The following is a 9,330-nucleotide window of genomic DNA, read 5'->3' as shown; positions in this document are numbered from 1 at the left end:
CACAATCTGGCTATACTGTTACTTGTCAGGGTTACTGAAGATGAACACATCCTTAAGTTTCTGTTATTAAGCCCCATATTCTGACCGTGAGCGTCAAAAACTTCAAGTCCACTGACTCCAATGGTTCGAAAGGAGCCACTGCAAGGAACGCAACACCAACGGAAGGTCCCAAGGAGGAGGACACAGGATAGGACGGGGACGCTGGAAGGACAGAGATTTAAAAAGACGTGTCACCAAAGGGTAAATAGAAACCAAAGGTAGGACATGAAATGCCCGAATGGCGGCCCACTGAGCTTGAAGAGTCGAAATGGCCAAGCCCAACACAAATCTATCATTTAAAAAATCCAGAATGCGAGCCGGGTCCAAAGAAGCCACCGACAGCCCGCGACCGACACACCAAGAAGCAAAATTATCCCAATGTTTCAGTGTAGAAGGCCTCCGGGACTGTTGAATGACCCCAGCCACAGTCATAGAACAACCGTCACGCATCAGAGAATCCCTCTCAAGAGTCAGGCCCGCAGACCCAGGGAACGGAACAGAGGCAGAGGAAGAAGAGGACCCATCAGAGGGTAAGGCACGAATGGCAAGGCCCACCCCAGAGACACAGCCAATTCCAACAGCAGGGGATACCAAGGGCGACGTTTCCAACCCGGAGCAATCAGAAGTACAAAGGACTCCTCCCTCTTGATCTTTTGCAAGACCGCCGGAATCAGGGGAACAGGAGGAAAAGCATACAACAGACCCTCCGGCCAAAGGAATGACAGAGCGTCCACTCTCCAGGCATCCCGGCAAGGCATAATCGTGCAAAAGCAGCGGATCTTGGCATCGTACTGGGAAGCGAACAGGTCCACAATCGGAGAGCCAATCCTCCTCTGTAACCTCCTGAACATCAAATGCGTGAGGGACAAAGACCCCATGGAAGGAAACACCCGGCTCAGACAATCCGCCACAGTGTTCTCCGGACCCGGCAGGTAAATGGCAGACAGGGACGCCAGGTTCACCTCCGCCCAACAACAAATCCGACGGCTGAGGCAACTGAGGGAACGAACCCTGCACCCCCCTTGATGGTTCACATAAGACATCACCACCTGATTGTCCGTCCGGACTTGCACATGGTGACCCTGAAGAAGATCTGAGAAATCCAGCAGACCCAAAAGGACGGCCTTCAGCTCTTTGTAGTTGGAAGAACAAGATAACACCGACCAAGGCCAAACCCCCTGAGTCGCCGAATCCCCCAGAGTAGCACCCCACCCCAGCAGGCTGGCATCTGTAGTGAGAACCCGGGTGGGGACAATGAGAAAGGGGCGGCCCATGGACAGATGACCCTCGTCCAACCACCAACCCAGGACCACCCGAACAGCCTCCGACATAGGAACCAAAACACTCATATCGAGGGAACAGGGGTCCCAATGCGACAAAATGTGGGACACCACCGGGTACATGTGGAGGCGAGCCCATGGCACCATCAACAAAGATGCCGACATCAGACCCTGAACCCTCAACCACAGGCTCACAGGATGTGAATGCCCCAACAACAGGGAACAAACTGCAGACATCAGGGACAGAATCCGGGGAGGGGGCAGGAACACCATCCCCAAACGAGTCTTGAACAGAGCCCCAATGAAAGTCAATTCCTGCACAGGAACCAGGGAGGACTTCGGCACATTCACGAGGAAACCGTGATGCTCCAGGACATGGCACACTCTCCGGACATGCAACTCCGCCTTAGAAAGAGAAGAAGCAGAAATTAAAATGTCGTCCAGATAAGGAAAAACACTAATGCCCTCCCCATGCAAATGTCCAATAAGAGGAGCCAGAATCTTAGTAAAGATCCTGGGAGAAGAGCAGAGTCCAAAAGGCAATACCTTGAACTGGTAATGACGACCCAGGACACAAAACCGGAGAACCCGCAGAGTTGTGATGAACCGGCACATGCAGATAAGCATCCCTCAAGTCTATTGATGCTAGGAAATCGCCTTGAGACACCAGAGGAAGGATCAACTGAAGTGAAACCATTTTGAATTTCTGGTGAGGGATGAAAGTATTGACCCACTTCAGGTGCATCACAGGCCGAAGATCCCCGGTGCGTTTGGACACCAGAAATAGGATGGAATACACGCCCAACACCAACTGATCGCTGGGCACAGGAATCACTGCATTTTTGACCACCAGGGAATCGATGCCCGCCAAAAGCGCCAACCGCTTCAGAGGGTCTCTGGGACGAGGCGTGGATCTGAAAAAGTCTGGGGAAGTCTGGATAAACCCAAGATGCAAACCTTCCGAAACCACTTGAAGAACCCACTGGTCTGACACAGTCTCGCGCCAGGAGTCCATTAAGCAAGTGAGGCGACCCCCAACCGGACCCACACCAGGAGCGATCCAGTCACGATTTGGAAGCAGGAGAGGAGGCGGCAGAAGCCCCGGAGAACCGGAATTTATCAAAGGAAGGAGCACCCCGGCCATGCCCCCTTCCACAAAACGGCTGACCAGCTCGACCCCGCCTAGAAGGACCAAAAGCCCTCTGAGAACCAAAGGCACGGAAGCGACCAGCGCGCTCAAGAGCGAGGAGCTTACGGTCCTCCGCCCTCTTCTTCACCATCTCATCCAAAGGGGAACCAAAAAGCTTAACTCCAGAAAAGGGGATCTTCATCAGGAGACCTTTCTGCGCAGCATCAGCCTTCCAGGAGCGAAGCCACAGCTGACGACTCGCAGCCACAGAAGACCCAGCCGCAGAAGCCGCCGCCCTTAAAGAATCAAAAGACACATCCAAACAGACGAACCTGCTGCTCCATCATCGCCAGGGTAGAAGATACATCCTCCCCCTGGTCCAACAATTCCGACAGAGACTGAAAATCCTTAAGCAAGGACTGGATCGTGTAAGAGGAATAGGCCGCCGCCCGAATGGAAAAGTTAGCAGCCGCAAAAGTGCGCTTCACCGCACCATCCACCTTCCGATCTAAAGGGTCAGCAGGGGAAGAATCTTCAGAGACCACAGTCCCATGAGACGTCATACTGGCCATCAAGGAATCCACCTTGACCGAGGAAGGAAATTTCACCGCAAAATCCTGCAGAGGATAGCGCTTATTCAGGAAACGAGGAAAAGAGCCCTTGTCCACATCCTTCCATTCAGTTTCCAACACCTTCAACACCGAAGAATGAAGGGGCAAAGAATCAGGTTCAGGACGCTGATACTGAGAAAATAAATCATCCTCCAGAGGCACAACAGTGTCAGGGAAAAACACGTTTTTGCGTATGTACCATAGCACCTCCTTATGGTCGGCACCCTGCACAAAACGACCCTTGACATCAACATCTTCCTCAGCGTCAGAGTCAACAGCCGGAACGCCATCAACCCGCGCCTTTTTGTCAGGAGGAACAGGAACTCTATCTTGCAAGGCACCTGCCACCGCAGAATTAATCATTTTCTGCAATAATTCCATAGAAGGAACAGACATGCCAGAACCAGAAGCCTCCAAGGAGTCAGCGAAGAACCACCCTCCATGACAGCAAGACACGAGTGAAAAACACTATCAAGGCACCAAAAACACCTGATTGGCAAAATATATGCAGCAGGTTGCTAAGCAACCAAAGGAAACTCCCATTGCACGCCCACAATGCATCCATAAAATCGAGGAAGTCATGCGCGCGCCTCCTAACGAGACCCCACAATACCTACAGCCAAGAAAGCAACAGCGCTACACCAGCAATACCGATGGCCAGCAGGTAAGCTCACAATACAAAGACAGGATCGGCAATGAGAAAGAAAACCCGACCGCGCGACTCCCATGCAGAAGCAGGACGCGCGGTCGGCAAGGGCCACACAAGCAATTAACCACCCTGCACAGCGGGAAGCGCCGGCGCGGCCCCCACCCGAAGCGAGAACACCGACGTACTCGCACAAAACAAAAGCACCAGAAAGTCCGCTACAGCAGGACAAGGTGCTCGGTAAAGAAGGGGGGAACAAACGAAAATTAACAACACACAATAGTTTTCAACAAAACAACACAGACTAACTTCCCCCCCTGTCAAATACCCAAGGACATAAGGGGCTGCTCAAGCAAGACCCCAGCCCCACTCACCTGAACACCAGGGAGACAGCACTCGGAGTAGTGCAGAAAAAAAGAACAGGTCGATTGGGTGATCCAGTATCCCTTTATGGGATTGACTGGAGCCACTGGGTGCCATCTTGGTGGAGGGAGAGGGAGACTAGAGCGTTTTTTTGTTTTATACTTGGAGTTCTGTGTGGAGCCGGAGGCTCATGAGTGAATACTGTGGCGAGGAAGACGGACGAGGAGGTAATGATTTATTAAGATTCAAAAAGTGGTGTCATTAAATAAATCGATAAAACTTATCTTACAGAAACTTTAGTATCCTGCAGGTTCTCATTCCCAGTATGTCTGAGTTGGTGTCTGAATATATGCCAATACACCCGATTAAGGCGGGGGACTTCAAATTATGAGGCCAAAAATGGTTTCGAGTTGTTTTCCACCTGAAATTGCCTCTGCTTCAAAAGATGTCAAAGGTGGGGCGGGGAGGGATACATCACTCCATTTTTTACATCCAAAATCTCTGGCTTTGCTGTTCTGAAATGTTGGCATGTATGTATCTGGGATACTGACAGTGGAATGCTAAGAATAAACGGTGTGATACAATGTTGATGTGGGGCCTGTAATGGAAGCTAGGGTGACAGGGAGGATTGAAGGGTGGACAGAGCACCGACAGGACCCACTTGTAGCTTCAGTAGCCTGAGAGCCTAACATGGAATAAATAACTTACCTCCTACCTGAGTGGCTCGGTGCTCTAGTACGAAGACCCTGACCACCAATTACAAGGAACCAATACATTATGGGTCTCTAATTTCTCTTAAAACGGATTTTACTTGAGAAAATGCTTGTGTGGATAATTGTATTAATGTATGTGGTATATGCAGCATTGAGTAACTGGTTACCTTTAAAAAAGAGGTAACACGAATCTGAGCTTATGTTAGCGGCTGCAACCAGGCGGGCAACTAGATCCAAATTTCGGGAGGGGCTCAAAAATATTTCAGAGGAGGGGCTAATTCTTCCAACCATAGACAGAGTGACTGAAAGAAGGGGTGAAAACACAACAAACGCCTAATTTACAAGTAAATGGTCTTTTAAAGACCTGTTAAGTACTCGGGTGCGGCTGCAATTAGATGGTCGCCAGCCCGTAAAGCTGTGTCAGCCCGGGCACCTATCCCTCCGTCACGCTGTCCCAAACACTGTCCTTAAAGTCTACCCAAACTGTATTGGATTTTTATTCACTGCAGCTGGTCACCCCATTTCACGCCCCCACCCTTCCGACCCCCTAGTTTTTCATGCTCCCCAGCAGCTCACCCCCCCCAAACTCATCCCCCGTGGGTGTGTGTTCAAAGCCAAGCTCTTCAGAGCGAAGTCAAATTTTATTTTTAGCACCGTGGGCAAGTAACATTGGTCTCAGCATCACCAGACCCAACCTTTACAATAGGTTTGGGGTTCTCCCTGAAGGATTTTATCAGCCAAACAACACGCTTCGTTGTCTGGCTTGTTTTAAATGTTCCTGATAATTCGGGCCTCGAACAAGCTAATTTATCTTTTTTCGGAACTGAAAAGTGCCACTGAATCTGACCACGGCTACTGGTAACTGCTTCAGGCTCTACAGTTCTGCCTCACCTGGTGCTTCCACGCCACTATAAATTTGGGTTGGATGTAACTTAGATAATTTGCTGTTGCATAATTATGTAAAAATTACAGCAAAATTGAGGAAGATGAACTGGAAATGCTCGAGGTGTGTAACCCAGTATTTAGTACTATTCTCTTGGTGCAAAATGAATCTCACGTCGAGAATGGACCTGAGGATGTATTCTGCGCTGAGTGAATAGCGCTAAATGCAACAGAATGCGAACAGCAGCATCTTGCACTCGCTATATTAATTTTTCCTCTGGTAGGCTATTTCTGCCAAATTACTCATAATTACATGAACTGGCATAATTCATTTCAAAGAAGTAGTGCAAAATTACTCCGGCGTAATTAAAATTTCACCTATGCCTTGCCTTACCTATGCAATTATGCGCCTGCCAAAAACTGCCCCTCTCCGCCACTTCCCCTATCGCTCCAAACGCGGTGTCTCCGTATTGTTGAGGAAGGAATGTCTTGGAATTTGTGAAAAAACAGCTTTTTAAAACGGGAACAGAGACGCTTTAGTGTGTCGACAATATGACTGACAACTTGATGTGCAAAAAGAAATAATACACTTGAAGAAAATTGCTCGAATTAAAATATGCAGGGTTCATCGGTTTTACGTCCGGGCATTCCCCACTGGCCCTATTCACCACAGTAACAACACGGGAATGGGGTTTTCATAGGCTGTTGTACAGCAAAAAAATGTACAGCGCCAGACTTCATCCTCAGTTTTCTTGTGGGAATGCGGAAAGCAAACTCAACTAGTGGGTGCGCCCTTGCACTGCGAAATTGGAGAGATCACCTCGGGATCTCCGTTCATTGCGATTTCTCTTGGTTTTGATTCAGTCGACCTCTGCTGTACATCGTCTTCAACTTATAGAGGTGTATAACAACCACAAATAGCTGCCAATTTTTAAATTTGCGTAGTGTGACATTGCTGTGCCTGCAGAGAGCTGTGTGGCTCTGTGTGTGGCTCTGTGTGTGCGTGTGTATGTGTGGCTCTGTGTGTGTGTATCTCTGTGTGTGTGTGTGTGTGTGTGTGTGTGTGTGTGTGTGTGTGTGTGTGTGTGTGTGTGTGTGTGTGTGTGTGTGTGTGTGTGTGTGTGTGTGTGTGTGTGTGTGTGTGTGTGTGTGTGTGTGTGTGTGTGTGTGTGTGTGTGTGTGTGTGTGTGTGTGTGTGTGTGTGTGTGTGTGTGTGTGTGTGTGTGAGAGAGTGAGACTGTGTGTGTGTCTCTTTGTGTGTGGCTCTGTGTGTGAGTGGCTCTCTGTGTGTGTGTGTCTGTGTGTGTGTGTTTGTGTGCAAATGCAATAGGTCTCGCATTTGCGAGAGATTAAGCTATTGGCATTTGTAGGAGAGTAGGGTCTGCAATCCTATGATCACCCAGATTTTTGCTTTTTGCTGCACTGGTTTACGACTTTCCCTGGCTGTGGGCCTGCTAATCAGACCCACAGCCTAGCTGTTCTCTCTCTCCAAATTGTACTCAGGTACTGAATTGGCACTGGGCCCTCTCCAAGTCCCTGTACCCAGGGCTGAGGTGCACCCAGAAGTCTCCCAGGGGCTGAAGCATGTATTGTGCCACCCCTGGACTGACTAACTAAACTGACACAACTGGCTGCACGACAGCTGGGGCAAGGTGGTGTACTCACCCTTTGCTTTAGATATAGTATACCTATATCTAACCCTAAAATGGACGCACAGATCTCCTATCAGTCACTCCTATGGCAGGCCTTAACAATCCTGAAGGCAGAGTGCTTGGAATCGTGTGAGATGGTGCTCTGGCATGAGCTGAGCCTGTCTGCGGCTTTCGGGATCTATCCCTTAGCCGTTTCCATGATATCGCATACCATATACTCTTAAGTGCATTATAATCCTCGCGGTTATATGCCAACTCTTGTATCGCTTTATCAAAACATGTCGAGTAAGGTGTCATACGAATTGGAATACTAACCCCTCGCCAATTCTGGCGACGGGGTTAGCATTCCACCCTTCTAGAGGGACACGACATGTATGTAACCTCTAACCCCGGTTAAAGTCAAACAGAGCCTCAGCTCCACAAAATGGATGCTGCCACCGAGACACAAGTCCGCCCTCCTGCTGCTGGGAGTCCTCCCAGAGCAGGAGATAAGGACAAAGGGTTTCCTGCCAGGGGCGGTGCCAGCACCGTCCCAGACAGGATTTTGTGTATCCTAGGTAGGCAGGGCTTCGGAGGAAGGTGACTGCAAGTGGCACCCCGGTGCTCACTGTGCATAGGCCGGCTGAAACCAGTTCCAGGGGCACTCCAGCCCCTGGCCTGGGGAAAGCCCGCCAAAGGAGAGGGGTGTAACCACCCCCCTCCTGGTCCCACCCATAGGGTCCCACCTAGTCGCGTGCCAGCCCCCTTTTCCCAGATAAAGGTAGGAGCAGGCCCCCCTTCCAAATTAGATCATCTTTGGAATCAAGACACGACTTTCTGCGAAAGGACTTCAAGATTTCCTTCTTCAAGATTCTCCCTTGTGACTAAGGAGTAGTCACCCTGCATCCGCAGGCACCATCGCAAGAACACTGCGGTCTGCTGTAAGTCCTTCCTCCGGAATCCGACTGCCCAGCTCGACAAGACCCGGCTTCCCTGGCACCTCCGACCTCTACTCACCTCTACAGCCAAGCTGAGAACCGTGAGTGCGACGAGACCTCAAGGGACCGACTATTGCCAAGACTGCACGACTTCTGCACAGCAAGCCCGCCGAGTAATCTCCTGGCGAGTGCTTTGGGGTCCGAGAAGCCCCGACCCTGAGCAGCTCCAGCACCGAAGAGCAGCCCCCCAGCATCTCCACGATCGGCGTGGGGCCCTTCTGCTTTTTTGCTGCTCACCGCGTTGTTTGGCTACTAGCCCGCTGGCTTGTGGCCTTCTGAACGACGCCCGACGACATCACTGCTGCTGGTCTGGTTGCTCCAGACTGGCCCTTGCTCCCTTCCAGAAGAGGAGCACCCCGGACCCTCCTGGTCCACTCAAGACGCCATTTTGAGTCCACCGCGTGGGCTTGAATTAGCCAAGGCTTTGTTGCCCAATCCTGGGTACTTCGACGCCGACAGCTTCATCCATCGTGGGACAGCTCGCCTCTCCATCCTGGTCGCCGACAACGCCTCCTGGTCCGTGAGATCTGCAGAGCACAGCGTCGCCCACTCACCTAGTCGAGGTGACTACCATCCGGTGCCCTCCTGGTGCCCACTGACTACTGGCTAGTAGTCACGAACTTGGTCCCCTCTGCTTTCAGGTGTCATCCATCTTCCAGATCCAGGCTTGGATCACTTCGAACTATCTTCACTGGTCGCCTGCCAGCATCTTTCTTCCAGGCTCCTGGTCCGTCAACGAGGATTCCCGACGTCTTTTGAGACCTATGCAGCTGCAGCCCCTGGGCTAGGTAACTTCGGCATTTCGGTGCCCCAGCATAGCCTCACTATCCAAGGGTCAGGATCCACTGTCGTTTTCTCCCTACCAGGTCGGGTTCGCCCGTGAACACTAACTTTAACTTTACTAGCTATCATAGACTTTGTCCCGCATCCCGCGTGAGAGTGCACACTCTGCACCCGAGTCCCCTGGGCCTCCTAGAAGTAATCTACCGATTCCCTAGTCAAGTCCTAGCGATTCCAAAGCCTATTAGTACTGTACTT

Source organism: Lissotriton helveticus, chromosome 12, assembly GCF_964261635.1.
Source record: "Lissotriton helveticus chromosome 12, aLisHel1.1, whole genome shotgun sequence".
NCBI classification, from domain to species: Eukaryota; Metazoa; Chordata; class Amphibia; order Caudata; family Salamandridae; genus Lissotriton; species Lissotriton helveticus.
The sequence above is the reverse complement of the archived record's forward strand: the minus strand, read 5'-3'. Positions refer to the sequence as shown.